This window comes from Elephas maximus, chromosome 13 (genome assembly GCF_024166365.1).
Source record: "Elephas maximus indicus isolate mEleMax1 chromosome 13, mEleMax1 primary haplotype, whole genome shotgun sequence".
Lineage (NCBI taxonomy): Eukaryota > Metazoa > Chordata > Mammalia > Proboscidea > Elephantidae > Elephas > Elephas maximus.
The window spans coordinates 21,626,041-21,650,718 of NC_064831.1; positions in this window are offsets into that span (position 1 = coordinate 21,626,041).

Below are 24,678 nucleotides of genomic sequence, written 5' to 3' on the forward strand. Positions count from 1 at the left end.
AATTCTCCCTACCTCCCTGAAATCACACACACAAAAAAAACAAACAAACCCAATGCCGTCGAGTGGATTCCGACTCATAGCGACCCCATAGGACAGAGTAGAACTGCTTTCATAGAGTTTCCAAGGAAAGCCTAGTGGAATCACACTGCTGATCCTTTGGCTAACAGCCATAGCACTTAACCACTACGCCACCAGGGTTTCCACAGCCCAAGGTAAATCACAGCCCAAGGTAAATACTAATGTGCATATTCTTATGACCTGCTTGGCCCTTTTTTAAAAATATTTGTGTTTAATGGTCACTCTTGGCAATTTCAAATATGAGTTGGTGGTACTTAAAAAATAAAGAACTGAAAAAGTATATTCTGTTCCTACCCTGAAACACATACAGACACACATGTAGATTGGGAGTTTGAATACAGTCAGCATGGGACCATTTAAGGACCGATTATGGGCAGTGGCTGTGGAAGCAGTTATTATAATGCTCACTTTCTAGGAAGGCATATGCAGGTTCCATACACTGAAAGGATTCCAAATATTTTTAGAGCAGAAAGATTCTCTCTTTGAACAAAGCTATTATGGGTTTATTGCTTCAAAGTTTATCTGCAATGTTTCTACCCAAGACAGAACTACTTGAGGAAAATGGTGATAAAATCTGAGTCAGTTCTTTTACGTACTAATGCAATTTTAGCCTGTTCAGTTCACTGAACTGCAGCTTACAGGCAGAAACCATTAGGGAGCTCCTGCTGTATAAAACAATAACTATTAAAATCCTACCTAAAAGCTCTCGATACTGTCTTATTTTGTTCTTATTTTGGGTATTTTTTTTTTTTTTTGGTTCGTTTGTTCTTTGTGTTCACATTTTATTAGGAACAAAAGCATCTATTTCAATTATTGAGAAGAACATAAAAAAACGTCTTTTCTGCGCACAGTGAAAGCGATTGTGCTGAGAAAGTTGTGAAGATGCTTGGAATTGATTCAGCTGGTACAACTGTCTTGTAGCTATCACATGGGGAGGATTATTTCAGTATATTAAAACAAAGCAACAAAAACCAAACCTGTTGCCATTGAGTTGATTCCAACTCATTGCGACCCCATAGGACAGAGTAGAACTGCCCCATAGGGTTTCCAAGGAGTGGCTGGTAGATTTGAATTGGTTGGCATCCTGAGTTCTTACCCACTGTGTCACCAGGACTCATTTCAGTACACAGGGACCTTAAAAAGTATTGCAAATAAACATTCGAGGTTGAATATTTAGTCATTCAGTCTTTCAATCAGCGTATATTGAAAATCCATAAAGCTACAGATGCGGGTTTAGGTTCTGGATAGTCAGTGATAAAGAAAATAGTCTTTTCCCTACCCTCATGGAGATTATGTGGAGGAGGCAGGTATTAAAAAAAAACGATAAATACACAAATGTTGTAATAATTGCTATGAAGATAATACAGTATAAAAAGGCATATATTTGAAGCATCTAGTTTATATTATAATTTTACAAATACAATCAGAGAAATCTCTTGCACTCCCGAATGGCTTCCTGTCACATTTGTAATCAAGTTCAAAGTCCTACATATTCAGAGTCTTATAAGTTCAAGGCTGTACATGGTCTTGTTGTAGCCTACCTTTCTAATTCCTATTTGCAACCACCTTATCCTTTGCTCACACATTTTATTCACATGTTTTCCTTTCTATCCGTCTTTCCTTTTTTATTTTTCTTTCTATTCCTCAATATTCCAAACTTGTTCAGCTTCAGGATCTGTGGTGTTATTTCTTCCTTTGCTTGGGAGGCTGTCCCACTGGATCTTGTCATGGCTTCTGGACAGGCCTGAGCACAAGAGCTCCTCTTCAGGAAGTCCTTCCCTGATTACTGATTCAAATTGCCCTCCCTCCTACTGCATCTTTTGTCTCTCACACTGCCAGTTTTATTTCTTTCATAGATATTGGAGCTATTTGAGATTTCTGTTTGTTTGTGGGGTGTATGCATTTGTTTACATATTTATTTTCTGTCTCTCTAACTGGAAAGTTGGGTCCATGGGACCAAGGACTTCACAACACTGACTTCAGCCAGGTCTTAGAATAGTGTTTGGCAAATGAATGTTTTTATTACTGTATCTAGAACCATCCCTGGAGGCCCTGGGTGGCACTAATGGTTAAGTGCTCAACTACTAACAAAAAGGTTGGCAGTTCAAAGCCACCTAGATGCACCTTGGCAGAAAGTCCTAGTGGTCTGCTTCTAGTGAAAAGTTACAGCCAAGAAAATCCTGAGGGGCAGTTCTATGCTGACACTCATAGGGTTGCCATGGGTTAGAATTGACTTGATGACAACTGTTTTTCTTACTGATTTAGAACCATCTCTAAATTATATGCACCAAGTGTAGCCAAACCCAGTCCAGTGCTTTCTCAAAGTTTGCCTATCACTTTAATCAATAATCAGGTAGGGGACTTGGCTTCTGTTTGATATCTATTGGGAAACCTCTTGATCAATCACATATACACATTTCTAATAAGATGAAATCATAACAGAGTCACCCATAAACCCTTGCCATTGAGTCAATTCCAACTCATAGAGACCCTATAGGACAGAACAGAACTGCCCTACAGGGTTTCCAAGGCTGTAATCTTTATGGAAGAAGCCCCGGTGGCACAGTACTTCAATACTCAGCTTCTAACCAAAGGTCGGTGGTTTGAACCCGCCAGCCTGTTTCATGGAACAAAGATGTGGCATTTTCCTTCTGTAAAGATTACAGCCTTGGAAACCACATGGGGCAGTTCTACTCTGTCCTTTAGGGTATCTATGTGTCGGAATCAATTTGATAATCAATTTGATAGCAAAGGGTAAATCTTTACAGAAGCCGACTGCCACATCTTTCTCCCACAGAGCAGCTGGTGAGTTCGAACCACTGAGTTTTCAGTGGCAGCTGGATGGTTTAGCCACTGTACCACCAGGGCTCTTTGTATAGAGTAACCCACCCACCCACTTGTATAGAGTAACAGTATAGTTAAAAACCCAAAACAAGTAGTAGAGGTTTAACTTGGCTAAAACATACCTAAATTGTATTTTTCAAAGAGAACACTTACATTCTCACTCTAAAAATCTGTAAGTAAATGACCCATTTGCAAGTTATAGTGATTTTGTCCCCCAGAAGAGAGAAGGGGTTGCTTCAAAGCATAACCTTAGGAGAGAAAAATATTTTGTAAGAAAAATCCCTGATGCTCTACTAGCAATTAAAAAAAAACCCATTATCTTTTTATCTCTAAAAAATTACTTAATACTTTATGTAGTGCTTGATTTAATAAAAAAAGGTGTTGACATTCGTGTTAGTGGTGGCTTTCTTAATTTAGTATTATATAGAGGTTGCTAAACTACATCTGTTAATATTTTTCTGGAATGTCAGCACACCTGCAGTCAGTCCGTAACTGGTTGATGTGAAAAGAAAAAAATTAATTTTGTAAGAGCAATCTCTAGTTCCATTTTGTACCCTAAGTGCTTTAATTGAACTTAGCTTGGTATTTTTAGAAGACTGAAAGAGAAACATTGAGTTCATTGCTGCTATTATTGTTAACTGCTGTCAAGTAGGCTCTAACTCACAGTGACCCTATGTATACCAGAACAAAACATTACCCTATCCTGTGCCATTCTCACAATCATTTGAATGTTTATGCTCATTGTTGCAGCTATTGTGTGAATCCATGTCACTAGGGGTTTCCCTCTTTTTCACTGTTCTTCTATTTTACTAAACATGATGTCCTTTTCTAGCGATTGGTCTTTGCTGATGATTTGTCCAAAATAAGCAAGATGAGGTCTCACCATCCTCACTTCTAATGAGCATTTTGGCTGCACTTCCTTTAAGACTGCTTGTTCATTCTTTTGGCAGTCTATGGTGTATTCAATATTCTTTGCCAACACCGCAATTTGAATTCATCAGTTGTCTTCCTCCTTTTTCATTGTCCAGTTAACTGCTACAAAGAACCCAAAACAATCCAGAATAGAAAAAGAGGGAAAAATTCTCTTATTAATTTAAAATGAAAATACATAACTTGGTGCACACATGCGACTAACAGGGAGGAGACCCTCTTGGACTCATATAGCTCCTACTTTATTGACACTTTCCTGTTTTTTTTTTTTTTTTCCAAAGGGAAAACTAGTAATAACCAACTGATGTAATGTGAACAAGTTCCTCCCACCTACCCTTTCCTTGGACTTCTATACTATAGAAAAGTCTATGCCCAGCTGGGAAGTACTTCTCAGCTCCAGTCAACCTAACGGATGCCAGGGAACAGTCTCAATCCAGTCATAAGCGGCAGGCCAGTGACCTCTGAAATCAACAACCTTATTCATTCCATGATGTGGTTGCCTTTTTTGTCCTAATCAGTTGTCATTTAGGGGCTGGGCAGATAAGGCTTCGTTAAGATGAAGTAGTTTTGCTTGATGTCACTGTTATGTTGACTGGGAGAATGGAGACGTGGCTGAAGTGGAGAGATGAAGCGTGATGAGATACTGAAAGGATTTTCCATGTGAGAAATATATTTTCAACTTACTAAGATTTCAGCAATTGGGCATTTATTTGTCAAAGATCTTGGTTATATAATAAAAAGAAATTGTTTTTCTTAGCACAAGATGTATAGTATCTGTACTATAACTGCAGATATGTTTGGCATAGACAGATATTCCTCCTCAATAAGATTTTATCAGTGACACCTGAGGGCATATTAAGGAGAAATTAGTGATGATGCAGTTCCCTCTCCTGTCTTCTCCAGGTAGCATCCATTTCCTAGCTACAAATTGACAAGATCAGCTAAAAAGTGTCTTATAGCTAGAAATTCTTCTTTATCAAATTGCAGAGAGATGCTGAAACTGCCTTTTTTTTTTTTTTTCCTCTTTAGTATACAGAAGACAAACAAACCATTGATGGGATACTTTTGATTGTTACGGTAGACAGAGAAGATATTCGAAATCCTTCTCAATTTTCAATGTGTAAAAATTATAAGCAAAATGTAAAAACAACAAAAACAAGAAACTATTAGATACACACTTAAGCATCAAAGAAAGGGAAATCATTAGGTAAATAAGTGAAGAGGGAATTCAAAATCAGGGCAGTAATATAGACACACAGATCTGAGAGCCTGACAAGGGAATCAGGACTAGAGTGGGCCCTGCGTTTGCAGAGGGCTGGAGCTGAGCTATCCACTTGATTCTGAGCACCAAAATTAAAAATTAGCACAAGATTAGTCCTAGATTGTGAAACTCACAAAACTCTTAGAAGAAGAAAATTTAAAATTGCCCTGTATGAATTATTCCACAAACCAGGGAACACTGGACTGCCTCGGAAAATAAGCCCTTTCCCCAAATATAGCTTGAAATTACAAACAAGAAACAAGTGGCATGAACAAGAGTCAGCTAATGCAATAAATAAGAGCGTTTGCATGCATCAATGTTGTAGCCATAAACATACCTAGTAGACCACAAGGCAAAAACTAGGCAATATATAAAAAGAACAGGTAACTTTGGAAATGAACCAAGAAGGAATTTTAGGGAATGGTAAAATTTACACAAACTAAATTTTCAAAATTACAACTTTAAAATTGAAGAATATAATTAGAGAAATGAAAAATAGTGCATTGAATGATTGGTGAGAAAAACACGAGAGAAATTAAGCATAGAGAGATAAAGAGATGAAACAATATGAAAGAGATACTAAGATTCATAGAGGACAACATAACAGAATCCTATCAACATACAGCTGATAAAATTTCAGGGAAAAAGAGAGAATAGGGCAAAGGGTGGTATTAAAAGAGGTAATGGCTTAGAATTTCCTAGAATTAAAGACAGTTCTCAGATGGAAGGAGTATACCGAGGCCTAACAGAAAGAAAAATAAATGTCAACTTGAAAAACCACAGAAAATTTTCAGAATATCAGAGAAAAACCTACTATACCAGAGAGAAAAGCCAGATTAATTTATAAAGGAATGATTAAACTGGAGGCAGATTCCTCAGCAGTTACAATAAATGCTACAAAACAATCACACAATTGTTTCAATGTTTTGATGCAAAATCACTCTTAACCTAGAATTTGATATGGCTAAATGATAATCTTAGTATGAAGGTAAAATTGAGGTATTTTCAGTCATATAAAGATGGGGAGGGCAAGCTTTATAGAGATAAATTATATTATTTTGGGTGTCAACCTATTGGTGCCTATGCTCTTGTTTAGCAGCTGAGAGATAGATATTGAAAAACAAAAGAGTGGCCTGAGATGGCTTTGGTAGATTGGCGCTTACCATCCATTTCTCCCACTTTTTGATGGGTCTTCCTGAATGAAGAGGCTGAAGGAGCATAAACCTATAACTCCCAGTCTTCTTGCAGTTAGATTTCAGAAGTGGGTTAGGCTCAGTTAATCAGATGTACTCACACAGAATCTATATTTGCTATTTTTGCTGCTTCCGTTGACAAATAGATTTCTTCCTTTCCCCTGGAGTATTAGCAGAGGTCCCAGGAAACATGTACAACTTTTTCTGCATATTGAGAGGCAGGGTGGAGAGTATCCTTTTTTGGATACAGATGGGAGCAGTTTGGCTTGGACTTGAGAGAGTAGTAGTAACAAATTTTCTGTAGGTAATAGCTTCTTGTGTGTGGTCTTTTTCTCACACAGATGACTGACCATAGCTTTGAAAGGGTAGTTCTGAAGCAGGTGATTTCCTGATATAGAAGAGTTAGCAACTCTTGTTACCCAGTTCTGAAGAGTGGCTGTGCTATGTGCTGCTGTGCCCTGCTCAGATCTCCTTTATTTGGCTAGCACACCCATGCTCCAGTAGTTATGAATGTGGACGCACTGCTGCCTCTCTTCTCTAAAAAAAAAAAAATGCCCTGAACTAATGGGATTCAGGTCCCCTGAGAAGTTATGCACCATTCTTCAGGAGCAGTCTACAATCAATAATTAAATGACAGTGAGCATGAAAGGCCAATCTTCTGACTCCAAGGATGACCAACTCTACGGGGTGGTTTGCGCTCTAGGACTTCCTTGCAAGACCAGGCTGAAACCAGTGTCCAGATGAGGAAACATTTTCACTTAGCCTTTTTTAACCTGCACTTACCTTTTCCCCTCTTGAATGAGAATTTCCTTATCAGGTTCTGCTTCTGGTGAACCACATTTAAGACAGATAATGCCAGGAGTGGACTGGTGAAACAGACCACAAGGATATGATCGATCACTCTCCAGCTGGATTGTAAAAATAATTTCATTATTGGTGGTAGGTGGAATACGGACAGTCTCCAGCATAATGCACCACTAAGATTGGTAAGACCTTAACCTAGAAAACTGAGATGAGATACAGATGAAAGAGGAGGTACTAAATAGTGTAATTTCTTCAATATTTGAGAGGTTTGGGGGAAAATAGTAACTATAAAGACTGCCTGTGATACATCTTCCAGTTTGTTGTACTGTGGGGGCTGGTGTGTTGCTGTGATGCTGGAAGTTGTGCCACTGGTATTCAAATACCAGCAGGGTCACCCATAGTGAACATGTTTCAGCTGAGTTTCCAGGCTAAGACAGAGTAGGAAGAAGGATCCAGCAGTTTACTTCTGAAAAGAACTAGCCAGTGAACTTTATGAATAGCAGTGGAACATTGTCTAAAATAGTGCCAAAAGATGCCCCTCAGGTTGGAAGGCACTGAAAATGCTACTGGGGAAGAGCTGCCTAAAGTAGAGTCGACTTTAATGATGTGGTTGGAGTTAAGCTTTGGGGATCTTGATTTGCTGATGTGGCACGACTCAAAATGAGAAGAAATAGCTACAAACATCCATTAATAATCTGAACCTAGAATGTATGAATCTAGGAAAATTGGAAATTGTCAAAAACGAAATGGAACACATAAATATCAATATCCTAGGTATCAGTGAGCTAAAATGGACTGGTATTGGTCATTTAAGTCAGACAATCATATGGTCTACTCTGCCGGAAATGATAACTTTAAGAAGAATGACTTTGCATTCATCATCAAAAAGAATATTTCAAGATCTATCCTGAAGTACAATGCTATCAGTGATAGGATAATATCCACATGTCTACAAGGAAGACCAGTTAATACAATTATTATTCAAATTTACACACCAACCACTAAGGCCAAAGATGAAGAAATTGAAGTTTTTGCCAACTTCTGTGGTCTGAAATTGATCGAACATGCAATCAGGATGGACTGATAATTACTGGTTGAAATGTGAAAGTTGAAAACAAAGAAGAAGGGTCGGTAGTTGGAAAATATGGCCTTGGTGATAGAAATGAGGCCAGAGATCACATGATTGAATTTTGCAAGACCAACAACTTCTCCATTGCAAATATCTTTTTTCACCAACATAAACCATGACTGTACACAGGGACTTCAAGAGATGGAATCAAATCAACTGCACGTGAGGAAAAAGACAATGAAAAAACTCAATATCATCAGGCAGGACAAGGCCAGGGAATGACCGCGAATCAGACCATCAATTGCTCGTATGCAAGTTCAAGCTGAAACTGAAGAAAATTAGAACAAGTCTGTAAGAGCCAAAGTAAAACCTTAAGTATATCCCACCTGAATTTAGAGACCATCTCAAGAAAAGATTTGACCCATTCAACACTAATGACCAAAGACCAGATGAGTTGTGGAATAACATCAAGGACATCATAGATGAAGAAAGCAAGAGGTCATTAAAAAGACAGGAGAGAAAGAAAAGACCTAACTGGATGTTAGAAGAGACACTGAAACTTGCTCTTGAATGTCAAGTAGCTAAAGCAAAAGGAAGGAATGATGAAGTAAAAGAGCTGAACAGAAGATTTCAAAGGGCGGCTCGAGAAGACAAAGTAAAGTATTATGATGGCATGTGCAAAGATAGAAAGCCAAAGGGGAAGAACACACTCAGCATTTCTCAAGCTAAAAGAACTCAAGAAAAAAATTCAAACCTCGATTGCAATAGTGAAGGATTCTATGGGGAAAATATTAAATGACAAAGGAAACATCAAAAGAAGATGGAAAGAATACACAGAGTCAATATACTAAAAAGGATTTGTCAATATTCAACCATTTCAGGAGGTAAAACATGATAAGGAAACGATGGTACTGAAAGGAGAAGTCCAAGCTGCACTGAAGGCATTGGAGAAAAACAAGGCTTAGAGAACTGAGTGAATACCAACTGAGATGTTTCCACAAATGGATGCAGCACTGCAAGTGCTCATTTGTCTAAGCCGAGAAATTTAGAAGAAAGCTACCTGGCCAACTGACTGGAAGAGATCCATATTTATGCCTATTTCCAAGAAAGGTGATTCAATCAAATGTGGAAATTATCCAACAATATCATTAATACCACATGCAAGCAAAATTTTTCTGAAGATCATTCAGAAGTGGCTGCAGCAGTATATTGACAGAGAACTGCCAGAAATTCAGGCCGGTTTCAGAAGAGGACGTGGAACTAGGGATATCATTGCTGATGTCAGATGGATCCTGGCTGAAAGCAGAGAATACCAGAAAGATGTTTACCTGTGTTTTACTGACTATGCAAAGGTATTTGACTGTGTGGACCATAACGACTTATGGACTATATTGTGGAGAATGGGAATTTTGGCACACGTAATTGTGCTCATGAGGAATGTGTACATGGATCAAGAGGCAGTCATTCAAACAGAACAAGGGGATACAGCATGGTTTAAAGTCAGGAAAGGTGTGTGTCAGGGTCGTATCATTTCATCATACCTATTCAATCTGTATACTGATCAAATAATCCTAGAAGCTGGACTATACAAAGAAGAATAGGGCATCAAGATTGAAGGAAGACTCATTAACAACTTGCCTTATGCAGAAGACAGAACCTTGCCTGCTGAATGTGAATAGGACTTGAAGCATTTACTGATGAAGATCAAAGACCATAGTCTTCAGTATGGATTGCACCTCAACATAAAGAAAACAAAAATTCTCACAACTCAACCAATAAGCAACATCATGATAAACCAGGAAGAAGACTGAGGTTGTCAAGGATTTCATTTTACTTTGATCCACAATCAACAACCATGGAAGCAGCAGTCAAGAAATCAAAAGACACTTTGCATTGAGCAAATCTGCTGCAAAAGACATCTTTAACTTGTTGAAAAGCAAAGACGTCACCTTGAAGACTAAGGTGCTCATGACCCAAGCCATGATGTTTTCAATTGTCTCATATGCATTCAAAAACTGGACAATGGATAAGGAAGACTGAAGAAAAATTGACACCTTTGAATTGTGGTGTTGGTGAAGAATATTGAATATACCAAAAGAATGAACATATCTGCCTTGGAAGAAGTACAACCATAATGTTCCTTAGAAGCAAGGATGGCTAGACTACTTCTTACATTCTTTGGACATGTTATCAGGAGGGATCATTCACTGGAGAAGGACATCATGCTTGGTAAAGTACAAGGTCAGCAAAAAAGAGGAAGACCTTCAAGGAGATGGATTGACACAGTGGCTGCAAGCATAGCAACAATTGTGAGGATGGTGCAGGATTGGGCAGTGTTTTGTTCTGTTGTGCATAGGGTCGCTATGAGTCAGAATCCACTCAACGGCCTCTAACAACAACAACATAAGGACTGTGGAATGGATGGCTGTTGCTAACTGCCAATGATTTTTTGAAGAGAAAAGTGAGAGACTCAGATATATTAACTAACAACTTAAAGTCTAGTGTGGATCTTTTTGACAGCATTTCAAGAGACCCTCATCTTCTGCAGGAAGAGAGCCAACAGAGTGGGTGATGAGACACAGGATTTAACTGTAGGAGTGAAGGAAACTTCAGAGAGGACAAGACTTTCAGCTGAGCCATTGTTCAGCTATGGGTGAAGTAGGACCCAAGACTTGAAATGGGTATTTCTGAGTAGATGCACTTAAGAACCTTGAATACACAGATTTCCTTAAACTCTCTGCAGAAGTGGCCCATTCCCTCATGTTAGAGAATAAAACCAAAAAAACCAAACCTGGGGGGAGACCCAACAAGGCACCATAGGCAGATGCACCATGCCTACCCTCTGCAGCGAATACATGAAAAATGAAGTGAAACAGATCCAAACATCATTTCTGGAACCCTAAGAATCAAATGGAGGGATGAAAAACTAGATCAAAGAACAAATGGAAGAAGAAACTGATGGAAAACAGAGAAAAAAGAGAGAGAGTGGAGGTTCCCTGTCAACTGACAGGTTACAGAGTTGCCATCTTGGAACACAGCCAACAATGACCCCAGGCAGGGTATATGGGAAGACAACTTCAAAAAGCTACCAACAGGAGACAGAGCACCTGATAACCAGGGAAACACACTTTCCCACCCTTCACCCTTCTGCCCTGTATGCCACCTCTGCTATTTCCCAACAGGCCGCACTATGCCACTTGGATACAGAGACAGCAGCAGCAGTCCTCTGGTTTGCCTCACCCCCACCTGCTGGCTCCTGATGTGCCTTTTTTTTTTTCCTTTCTCCTTTTTCTTTTTCTCCCTCCCACCTAGCCCCATATACCACCTCTACCCCTTCCCACTGGGCCTTGCAGCACCATCTTGGCTAGAGAACCACCAGCAAACCACTCCTCAGGTCTGACCTGTATCCAGCTGCCGGCTCCTGATGCACAAACTTTCTCTTTTTTTCCTCTTTCTTCCTTTTCTTCCCCTCCCCACCTAGGCCCATATGCCACCTCCCCTCCACCTTCCTGATGGACCTCAGGTCAGTCCCACCCACACCTGCTGGCTACTGTTTTCCTTTTTCTCTTTTTTCTTTTCTTTTCCCCCCATCTAGCCCCATATGACACCATAGTCAAATTAGTCTAGTACTGATACAACGACAGGCACATAGACCAATGGAACAAAATCAAGAATTCATATGTAAATCCATCCACCTATGGTCAGCTGATCTTTGACAAAGAACCAAAGTTCATTAAACGGGGAAAAGATAGTCTTTAGAACAAATTGTGCTGGAAAACTGGGTGTCTATCAGTAAAAAAATGAAACAAGACCCATACCTCACAACATACACAAAAACTAACTCAAAATGGATCAATGATCCAAAAAGAAAAACACCAAGACATATTATCATCAAACGTGCCAAAACCAAAGATAAAGAGAAAATTTTAAAAGCAGCCAGGGAGAAAAGAAAGGTCTCCTTCAAGGGAGAATCAATAAGAATAAGTTCAGACTATTCAGTAGAAACCATGCAGGCAAGAAGGCAACGGGATGACATATACAGAGCACTGAAGGAGAAAAACTGCCAGCCAAGGATCATATATCCAGCAAAACTCTCTCTGAAATATGAAGGCAAAATTAAGATATTTACAGATAAACACAAGCTTAGAGAATTTGCAAAAACCAAACCAAAGCTACAAGAAATACTAAAGGAAATTGGTCAGAAAACCAATAATATCAGATACCAGCACAACACAAGGTCACAAAACAGAACATCCTGATATCAACTCAAATAGGGAAATCACAAAAACAAATTAAGATTAATTAAAAAAAAATGCTCATAACAGGGAATCATTCAAGTCAATATGTAAAAGATCACAATAATCAAAAAGAGGGACTAAATACAGGTGGCATAGAACTGCCATATGGAGAGGGATACAAGGCGATATAAAACAATACAAGTTAGGTTTTTACTTAGAAAAATAGGGGTAAATATTAAGGTAACCACAAAGAGGTATAACAACTCCATAACTCAAGATAAAAGCAAAGAAAAACGTAACGACTCAACAAACATAAAGTCAAACACTACAAAAATGAGGATCTCACAATTTACTAAGAAAAAAGTCTCAGCACAAAAAAGTAAGTGGAAAAATGAAATTGTCAACAACACACATAAAAAGGCATCAAAATGACAACACTAAACACTTACTTATCTATAATTACGCTGAATGTAAACGGACTAAATGCACCAATAAAGAGACAGAGAGTCTCGGACTGGATAAAGAAACACGATCCGTCTATATGCTGCCTACAAGAGACATACCTTAGACTTAGAGACACAAACAAACTAAAACTCAAAGGATGGAAAAAAATATATCAAGCAAACAATAAGCAAAAAAGGAGTAGCAATATTAATTTCTGACAAAATAGACTTTAGACTTAAATCCACCACAAAGGATAAAGAAGAACACTATATGATGATAAAAGGGACAATTGATCAGGAAGACATAACCATATTAAATATTTATGCACCCAATGACAGGGCTGCAAGATACATAAATCAAATTTTAACAAAATTGAAAAGTGAGATAGACACCTCCACAATTATAGTAGGAGACTTCAACACACCACTTTCGGAGAAGGACAGGACATCCAGTAAGAAGCTCAATAGAGACACGGAAGACCTAATTACAACAATCAACCAACTTGACCTCATTGACTTATACAGAACTCTCCACCCAACTGCTGCAAAGTATACTTTTTTTTCTAGCGCACATGGAACATTCTCTAGAATAGACCACATATTAGGTCATAAAACAAACCTTTGCAGAGTCCAAAACATCGAAATATTACAAAGCATCTTCTCAGACCACAAGGCAATAAAACTAGAAATCAATAACAGAAAAGTAGGGAAAAGAAATCAAATACTTGGAAACCGAACAATACCCTCCTGAAAAAAGACTGGGTTATAGAAGACATCAAGGAGGGAATAAGGAAATTCATAGAATGCAACGAGAATGAAAATTCTTCCTATCAAAACCTCTGGGACACAGCAAAAGCAGTGCTCAGAGGCCAATTTATATCGATAAATGCACACATACAAAAAGAAGAAAGAGCCAAAAGCAGAGAAGTGTCCCTACAACTTGAACAAATAGAAAGTGAGCAACAAAAGAATCCATCAGGCACCAGAAGAAAACAAATAATAAAAATTAGAGCTGAACTAAATGAATTAGAGAACAGAAAAAACAATTGAAAGAATTAACAAAGCCAAAAGCTGGTTCTTTGAAAAAATTAACAAAATTGATAAACCATTGGCTAGACTGACTAAAGAAATACGGGAAAGGAAACATATAACCCGAATAAGAAACGAGAAGGACCACATCACAACAGACCCAACTGAAATTAAAAGAATCATATCAGATTATTACAAAAAATTGTACTCTAACAAATTTGCAAACCTAGAAGAAATGGATGAATTCCTGGAAAAACACTACTTACCTAAACTAACACATTCAGAAGTAGAACAAATAAATAGACCCATAACAAAAAAAGAGATTGAAACAGTAATCAAAAAACTTCCAACAAAAAAAAGCCCTGACCCGGACGGCTTCACTGCAGAGTTCTACCAAACTTTCAGAGAAGAGTTAACACCACTACTACTGAAGGTATTTCAAAGCATAGAAAATGACGGAATACTACCCAACTCATTCTATGAAGCCACCATCTCCCTGATACCAAAACCAGGTAAAGACATTACAAAAAAAGAAAATTATAGACCTATATCCTTCATGAACATAGATGCAAAAATCCTCAACAAAATTCTAGCCAATAGAATTCAACAACATATCAAAAAAATAATTCACCATGACCATGTGGGATTCATACCAGGTATGCAAGGCTGGTTTAATATTAGAAAAACCATTAATGTAATCCACCACATAAATAAAACAAAAGACAAAAACCACATGATCTTATCAATTGATGCAGAAAAGGCATTTGACAAAGTCCAACACCCATTTATGATAAAAACTCTCACCAAAATAGGAATTGAAGGAAAATTCCTCAACATAATAAAGGGCATCTATGCAAAGCCAACAGCCAATATCACTCTAAATGGAGAGAACCTGAAAGCATTTCCCTTGAGAACGGGAACCAGACAAGGATGCCCTTTATCACCGCTCTTATTCAACATCGTACTTGAAGTCCTAGCCAGAGCAATTAGGCTAGACAAAGAAATAAAGGGCATCTGGATTGGCAAGGAGGAAGTAAAATTATCTCTATTTGCAGATGACATGATCTTATACACAGAAAACCCTAAGGAATCCTCCAGAAAACTACTGAAACTAATAGAAGAGTTTGGCAGAGTCTCAGGTTATAAGATAAACATACAAAAATCACTTGGATTCCTCTACATCAACAAAAAAAACATCGAAGAGGAAATAACCAAATCAATACCATTCACAGTAGCCCCCAAGAAGATAAAATACTTAGGAATAAATCTTAACAAGGATGTAAAAGACCTATACAAAGAAAACTACAAAGCTCTAATACAAGAAATTAAAAAGGACATACTTAACTGGAAAAACATACCTTGCTCATGAATAGGAAGAATTAACAGAGTAAAAATGTCTATTCTACCAAAACCCATCTATACATACAATGCACTTCTGATCCAAATTCCAATGTCATCTTTTAATGTGATAGAGAAACAAATCACCAACTTCATATGGAAGGGAAAGAAGCCTCGGATAAGGAAAGCATTACTGAAAAAGAAGAAGAAAGTGGGAGGCCTCACTCTACCTGATTTCAGAACCTGTTATACAGCCACAGTAGTCAAAACAGCCTGGTACTGGTACAACAACAGGCACATAGACCAGTGGAACAGAATTGAGAACCCAGATATAAATCCATCCACATATGAGCAGCTGATATTTGACAAAGGACCAGTGTCAGTTAATTGGGGAAAAGATAGTCTTTTTCACAAATGGTGCTGGCATAATTGGATATCCATTTGCAAAAAAATGAAACAGGACCCATACCTCACACCAAGCACAAAATCTAACTCCAAGTGGATCAAAGACCTAAACATAAAGACTAAAACGATAAAGGTCATGGAAGAAAAAATAGGGACAACCTTAGGAGCCCTAATACAAGGCATAAACAGAATACAAAACATTACCAAAAGTGACAAAGAGAAACCAGATAACAGGGAGCTCCTAAAAATCAAACACCTGTGTTCATCTAAAGACTTCACCAAAAGAGTAAAAAGACCACCTACAGACTGGGAAAGAATTTTCAGCTATGACATCTCCGACCAGCGCCTGATCTCTAAAATCTATATGATTCTGTCAAAACTCAACCACAAAAAGTCAAACAACCCAATCAAGAAGTGGGCAAAGGATATGAACACACACTTCACTAAAGAAGATATTCAGGCACCTAACAGATACATGAGAAAATGCTCTCGATCATTAGCCATTAGAGAAATGCAAATTAAAACTCCGATGAGATTCCATCTCACTCCAACAAGGCTGGCATTAATCCAAAAAACACAAAATAATAAATGTTGGAGAGGCTGCGGAGAGATTGGAACTCTTATACACTGCTGGTGGGAATGTAAAATGGTACAACCACTTTGGAAATCTATCTGGCGTTATCTTAAACAGTTAGAAATAGAACTACCATACAACCCAGAAATCCCACTCCTCGGAATATACCCTAGAGAAATAAGAGCCTTCACACAAACAGATATATGCACACCCATGTTTATTGCAGCTCTGTTTACAATAGCAAAAAGCTGGAAGCAACCAAGGTGTCCATCAACGGATGAATGGGTAAATAAATTGTGGTATATTCACACAATGGAATACTACGCATCGATAAAGAACAGTGACGAATCTGTGAAACATTTCATAACGTGGAGGAACCTGGAAGGCATTATGCTGAGCGAAATCAGTCAGAGGGAAAAGGACAAATATTGTATAAGACCACTATTATAAGATCTTGAGAAATAGTATAAACTGAGAAGAACACATATTTTTGTGGTTACGAAGGGGGGAGGGAGGGAAGGAGGGAGAGGGTTTTTTACTGATTAATTAGTAGATAAGAACTGCTTTAGGTGAAGGGAAGGACAACACTCAATACATGGAAGGTCAGCTCAATTGGACTGGACCAAAAGCAAAGAAGTTCCCGGGATAAAATGAATGCTTCAAAGGTCAGCGGAGCAAGGGTGGGGTTTGGGGACCATGGTTTAAGGGGACTTCTAAGTCAATTGGCAAAATAATTCTGTTATGAAAACACTCTGCATCCCACTTTGAAATGTGGCGTCTGGGGTCTTAAATGCTAACAAGCGGCCATCTAAGATGCATCAATTGGTCTCAACCCACCTGGATCAAAGGAGAATGAAGAACACCAAGGTCACACGACATCTAAGAGCCCAAGAGACAGAAAGGGCCGCATGAACCAGAGACCTACATCATCCTGATACCAGAAGAACTAGTTGGTGCCCAGCCACAATCGATGACTGCCCTGACAGGGAGCAAAACAGAGAACCCCTGAGGGAGCAGAAGATTAGTGGGATGCAGACCCTAAATTCTCATAAAAAGACCATACTTAATGGTCTGAGACTAGAGGAATCCCGGCGGTCATGGTCCCCAAACCTTCTGTTGGCACAGGACAGGAACCATCCCCAAAGACAACTCATCAGACATGAAAGGGACTGGACAGTGGGTAGGAGAGAGATGCTAATGAAGAGTGAGCTAATTATATCAGGTGGACACTTGAGACTGTGTTGGCATCTCCTGTCTGGAGGGGGGATGGGAGGATAGAGAGAGTTGGAAGCTGGCAAAATTGTCACGAAAGGAGAGACTGGAAGGGCTGACTCATTAGGGGGAGAGCAAGTGGGAGTACGGAGTAAGATGTATATAAACTTACATGTGACAGTCTGACTTGATTTGTAAACGTTCACTTGAAGCTCAATAAAAGTTAATAAAAAAAAAATGGATCAATGACCTAAGTATATAACCTTAAATGATAAAGGTCATGGAAGAAAAAATAGGAACAATACTAGTGGCCCTAATAAAGGCATAAATAGAATAGAATACACACCATAACTAACAATGCACAAACATCAGAAGAGAAACTAGATAATAGGATCTCCTAAAAATTAAACACTTACGCTCATCAAAAGGCTTTACCAAAAGGGCCAAAAAAGAAACTATGGACTGGGAAAAATTTTTGGCTACAACGTATCTGACAAGGGTCTAATCTCTAAAATCTATAAATACTTCAACACCTCTACAACATAAAGAAAAATAATTCAATTAAAATTTGGGCAAAGGATATGAACAGACACTTCACCAAAGAAGACATTCATGTGGCTAACAGGCACACAAGGAAGTGCTTGGGATCGTTACCCATCGGAGAAATGCACATTAAAACTACAGTGAGATACCATCTCACCCCAACACTCCTGGCATGAGTTAAAAAAAAAAAAAAAAACAGAAAACAACAAATGTTGAAGTGGTTTCGGAGGGAATAGACCTCTCATGTACTGCTGGTTGGAATGTAAAATGGCACAGCTACCATGGAAAATGATATGGTACCTCTTTAAAAGCTAGAAGTAGAAAAACCATATGATCCAGCAATTCCATTCATAGGAATATACCCTAGAGAAATAAGAGCAGTTTTTTACAGGAGTAGACATATGCACACCCATGTTCACTGCAGCATTATTCACAACAGCAAATAGATGGAAAAAACCTAAGTGCCCATCAACAGGTGACAGGATAAACAAATTATGGAATATTATGAAACCATAACAATGACGGCAGTGGGTTTTTTTAAATATATATATAACAATGATGAAACTGTGAAACATCTCACAGAATGGATGAATCTGGAAGGCATTATGCTAAGCGAAATAAGCCAATCATAATAGGACAAATGTTGTATGAGGCCACTATTATGAAACCCAAGAGAGAAAAATGTAGAACAAAATTCAAATCCACAAAGAAAAACCAGGCTTACTAGACTGATAGAGACTGAAGGAGCCCCCGAGACTATGGTCCCAGATACTCTGCTAACTCAGAACTGCAGCCACTCCTGAAGTCCACCTTTCAGCCAAAGATTACACAGGCCTGTAAAACAAACAATAACACACATGAGGAACTTGCTTCCTAGTTCAAGCAAGTATACAAGACCAAATTGGCAATACTTGCCCAAAACTGAAGACGAGAAGACAGGAATGAACAGGTAACCTGGACGAATGTACACGAGGAACCCAGGGTTGAAAAGGGAAGGATGAGAGGGCTGATTCATTGCCGGTATTGCAACCAATTTCACGAAACAATTTGCGTATAAATTTTTGAATGAGAAACTAATTTATGCTGTAAGCTTTCACCTGAAACACAATAAAATTAAAAACAAACCAAAAAAACACCAAGCTTGTTGCCATCAAGTCTATTCCAACCCATGGCAACTAGTGGCATAAATTCCAGAGCACAGCAACCTGAAAGCTGCCACAGTATGACAAACTGACAGACAAATTGACAAAATTGATGTAATATCAATTGAGAGATGTTTCAACAAATGGATGCATTCCTGGAAGTCCTCACTTGTCCATGCCAAGAAATTTGGAAGACAGCCCCCTGGCCAACTGACTGGAAGAGATCTATATTTGTGTCCATTCCAAGGACGGTGATCCAATGGAATACAGAAATTATTGAGTAATATCATTAACACCACACTCAAGTAAAATTTTGCTGAAGATAATTAAAAAATGGTTGCAGCAGTACATCAATAGGTAACTGCCAGAAATTCAGGCTGGATTCAGAAGAGGAGATGGAACAAGTGCTATCATTGCTGTCAGATGGATCTTGGCTGAAAGTAGAGAATACCAGAAAGGCATTCCGCTGTGTTGATCATAATTATGGATAACATTTCAAAGAATAGGAATTCCAGAACACTTCACTGTGCTCGTGAGGAACGTATACATAGGCCAGAAGCAGTCGTTCCAAGAGAAGAAGAGGATTCTGCGTGCTTTCAAATTAGGAAAGGTGTGCATCAGGGTTGTATCCTTTCATCATACTTATTCAAGCTGTATCCTGAGCAAATAATCTGAGAAGCTGAACTACATGAAGAAAAAACACAGCATCAAGATTTGAAGAAGGCTCATTAACAACCTTAGATATGCAGATGACACAACTTTGCTTGTGGAAAGGGAAGAGGACTTGAAGAACTCACGAAGATCAAAGACTACAGCCTTCAATACAGATTACACCTTAACATAAAGAAAGCAAAAATCCTCACAACTGGACCAATAAGCAATATCGTGATAAACGTGAGAAGATTGAAATTGTTAAGGATTTCATTTAAACAATATTCATGGAAACAGCAGTCAAGAGATCGAATAACATATTTCATTAGGCAAATCTGCTGCAAAAGACCTCTGTAAAGTGTTAAAAAACAAGGATATGACTTTAAGAACTAAGGTGCACCTGACCCAAGCCATGGTATTTTCAATCAACTCGTATGCAAGTGAAAGGTAGACAATGAATAAGAAAGAGCAAAGAACTGATCCTTTTGAATTATGGTATTGGTGAAGAAAATCCAATATACCATGGACTGCCAGAAGAATAAACAAATCTTTCTTGAAAGAAGTACAGCCAGAATGCTCCTTAGAAGCAAGATGGCAAGACTTGATCTCACATACTTTGGATTTGTTATCAGTAGGGTCCAGTCTTTGGGGAAGGACATCATGCTTGGTAATGTAGAGAGTCATGGAAAAAGAGGAAAACCCTTGACAAGATAGACTGACACAGTGGCTGAAACACTAGGCTCAAACATAGCAATGATTGTGAGGATGGAGCAGAACTGGGCCATGTTTCATTCTGTTGTACGTAGAGTCGCTAGGAGTCAGAACACCTAATGACAACAAGGTATACATAGCACATAAAAGGAGACAATTAGAAAGCAGCAGGCAAATCCACATTCATAGTGCAAGAAGAGTCGGAAACGACTCGATGGCACTAGTTTTTTTTTTTTTTTCCTCTTACCCATTAATGAATCAAGAAGATGAAAATGTCAGGTAAACTTAGAAGGTTTGAACAATTAAATATTTTGTATAGGCATAGAGCCAATGGAAAAAGCTAATAAAGCAAAAATTGTTTTTTTTAAAAAAAACTAATAAAATTACCAAACCATTGGCAAAAAAGGCAAAAAAAAAGAGACACATAAAAATAAAAAATTTCAGAAAATGTACAGTATAAATTTTTCTTAAGAACAGAGAAAAAACCTCAATAGTTCTATAACTCTTATATCATTTATTTGTGAAAATAAAGATGATACAAAAAGACAAACTCATTCAATTGGTGAGTTTCACCAAACATTGAAAGAACAAAAAATTACAGTTTTGCTCAAAAATTCAGAGAATTAAGGCTAGCATTACCTTGATAATTACCAAGTACATTATGAAAAGGAAAACAATCACAATCCAAACTCACCTATCAAGTAAGATACAAAGATCTGAAACGAAAAATTAGTAAACTGAATCCAGCCTTATATGAAAAATTAGAATGTGTGTATATATGTATCTACATATGTTAAATATATATATACACACACATATGTATACATATACACATATATTCGACTCAACGGCACTGGGTTTGGTTTGGTTTAAAATATATATATAAAACCAAATTGAGTTTATCCTCAAAATAAATGTTGTGGTCAACATTGATGTCGTTAGTTATATTCAGTGCCCAGCTCATGGCAACTGCATACACAACAGATTGGACCATTAGGATCCATAGAGTTTTCATTGGCTGGTTCTTCAAAAGTAGATCTCCAGTCCTTTCTTCCTAGTATGTCTTAGTTTGGCAGATCTGATGAAACCCTGCTCAGCATCATAGAAACTCACAACAGTGCTTGAGCGCATTAGCTGGGAATTAAACCCGAGTCTCTGAATGAAAGGCAAGAACTTCACCATTGAACCACAACTGTTTCCTCCTTAACATCAGAGAACTAATGTAAATTACCACACAAAATAAACAAAGAAGTAAGATTATATCATTATTTCAAGTGCAGAATAAAGTTGATAAAAATACAATAACTATTCATGATTAAAAAAACTCTCGGAGGCAGAGCCAAGATGGTGGATTAACATACGCTTCCCGTGAGCCCTCATTACGACAAAGACCCGAAAAACAAGTGAAACGAGTATATTTGTGATAAGCTGGGAGCCCTGAGCATCAAAGGCAAGCTTAGACAACGAACTGAGGGGCAGGGGAAGGAAGAGACTGCTCAGAAGTGGAAAGGAGTAACTGGACCTGAATGGTGGGGAGCCCTCAGGCACCATTCCCCGGTCGGCGGCAGAGGCTGCAGCGGGCGGGTACTAGCGTTCGCCAGTGCTTCCTCAGAGAGAAGCAGGCAGCCACACAGCCTACTCATACCTCTGGAACCTGAGGAGAATGGCGCTCTAGGCAAAAGCTAAGTAAACCCAAACCAAACCCATTGCTGTCAAGTCGATTTCAACTCATAGCGACCCTATAGGACAGAGTAGGACTGCCCCATAGAGTTTCCAAGGAACGCCTGGTGGATTCAAACTGCTGACCTTTTGGTTAGCAGCTGTAGCATTAACCACTACGCTGCCAGGGTTTCCCAAAGCTAAGTTCTTCAGTATATTTTACCGCACCTCCCCACCCCCAAGCCGGCTTCAGCGGCTGAGTCCCTGGGCCTGAGATAGACCCTGGTGAGTTCCTAGAGCCATCCTCCCAGCTTTGGGGAAGGGAAAAATTTCCAACTGGGGGGGAAAAGATAATTTGCTAGCTCCCTTAACCGGGGGAGCTCAGGACAGAAGTGGATCCTGTCCAGGCATAAACCATCCGTGGACTTTGAGCACTTTTTCCTTCTGCATGGACCTGTGTGGGCTTATTTCGGGAGAATAGGCCGTTGTTGGAAACTCCAACCATTTCAGCTGTGCAGTGGACAGGTGGGTGTTTGACGTTTGACATTGCTTTGCCTATTAAACAAGGCCCTCACCTGTCCACATCAGGGACCTAAGGACTGGTGGCTCAACTCAGGTCACACAGCCACCTGTGACAGGGGTCCAAAGATAACTGGTAGCTCCCAGTCATTACAATCAAAAACTTTGGGTGCCCATGGTCCATCTGCAGAACCCACCCACCAGCATGCTCTAGGGAACAGAGATGCATTTCCTCAGAGACACTTGGGGGTCTGCTCTCAGCTCCCTGCCTTGTTCAAAGCATGACCCCCTCCTGCAATCAGATACCGGTACCTACACCAATCACCCCTGCGCCTCTAAGACTGTAGGACAGAGCCTGTACCACACACTCGATGACCAGCTACCTGGAAACCTGAGCTGAATTCATACAAGAAAACTGAATGGACTCCTAGACTGATATACCTGATAACAACTCTAGCCAGCTGGGGACAGGACACCAGAGCTCTAAAGGTGAAAATAATCAAGCTAACTCACTCAAGCAACTCATAGGGGTATACCAAAACAAAGCAAAGCAAGCAGCTACAACATAGTAAGCCAGCATAAACTAATACAATAACTTATAGACGGCTCAGAGACAACAGTGAATACCAAGTCACATAAAGAAGCAGACCATGATCACCTCAATAGGCTCTCAAAACAAAGAATCCAGGGATCTTCTAGATGAAAGTGCATTCCTGGAATTACTAGATGCAGAATACAAAAGTTTAATATACAGAACCCTTCAGGACATCAGGAAGGAAATGAGGCAACACACAGAAAGAGCCAAGAAACACACAGATAAAGCAACTGAAGAAATTAGAAAGATTATTTAGGAACACAATGAAAACTTTAATAAGCTGGAAAAATCCATAGACAGGCAGCAAACAGAAATTCAGAAGATTAACAATAAAATTACAGAATTAGACAACTCAATAGAAAGTCAGAGGAGCAGAATTGAGCAAATAGAAGCTAGAATTTCTGAACTTGAAGATAAATCACTTGGGACTAATATATTTGAAGAAAAATCAGATAAAAGAATTTAAAAAAATGAAGAAACTTTAAGAATCATGTGGGACTCTATCAAGAGAAATAACCTACGAGTGATTGGAGTACCAGAACAGGGAGGGATAACAGAAAATACAGAGAGAATTGTTGAAGATTTGTTGGCAGAAAACTTCCCCGATATTGTGAAAGATGAGAAGATATCTATCCAAGATGCTCATCGAACTCCACATAACTGTAGATCTTAAAAGAAAGTCACCAAGACATATTATAATCAAACTTGCCAAAACCAAAGATAAAGGGAGAATTATAAGAGTAGTGAGGGATAAACAAAAAGTCACCTACAAAGAAGAGTCAATAAGCTCGGACTACTTGACAGAAACCATGCAGGCCAGAAGGCAATAGGATGACATATTTAAAAAATTGAAGGAAAAAAATTGCCTGCCAAGAATCATATATCCAGCAAAACTGTCTTTTAAATATGAAGGTGAAATTAAGACATGTCCAGATAAACACAAGTTTAGGGAATTTGTAAAAACCAAACCGAAACTACAAGAAATACTAAAGGGAGTTCTTTGGTTAGAAAATCAATAATATCAGGGATCAACCCAGGACTAGAACACTGGGCAGAGCAACCAGAAGTCAACCCAGACAGGGAAATCCAAAAAAATAAAGCAAGATTATTAAAAAAAATAAAATAAAAAGCCCAAAACAGAGTAACAGTGATATTATTATATAAAAGAAGACAACATTAAAATAGTAAAGGGGGACTAAGAAATGTAATCATACACATTCCATACAGAGAGGAAGATACGGTGATACAAAGAAATAAAAGTTAGGTTTAAATTTAGAAAAATAGGGGTAAATAATAAGGTAACCACAAAGGAGACAAACTACCCTACTCGTCAAAATAAAATACAAGGGAAAAATATAGACTCAGCGGAAACAAAATCAACCCCAAACATGAGGAAAGGACAATATATAAAGAAGATCTACTCAGCACATAAAATCAAGT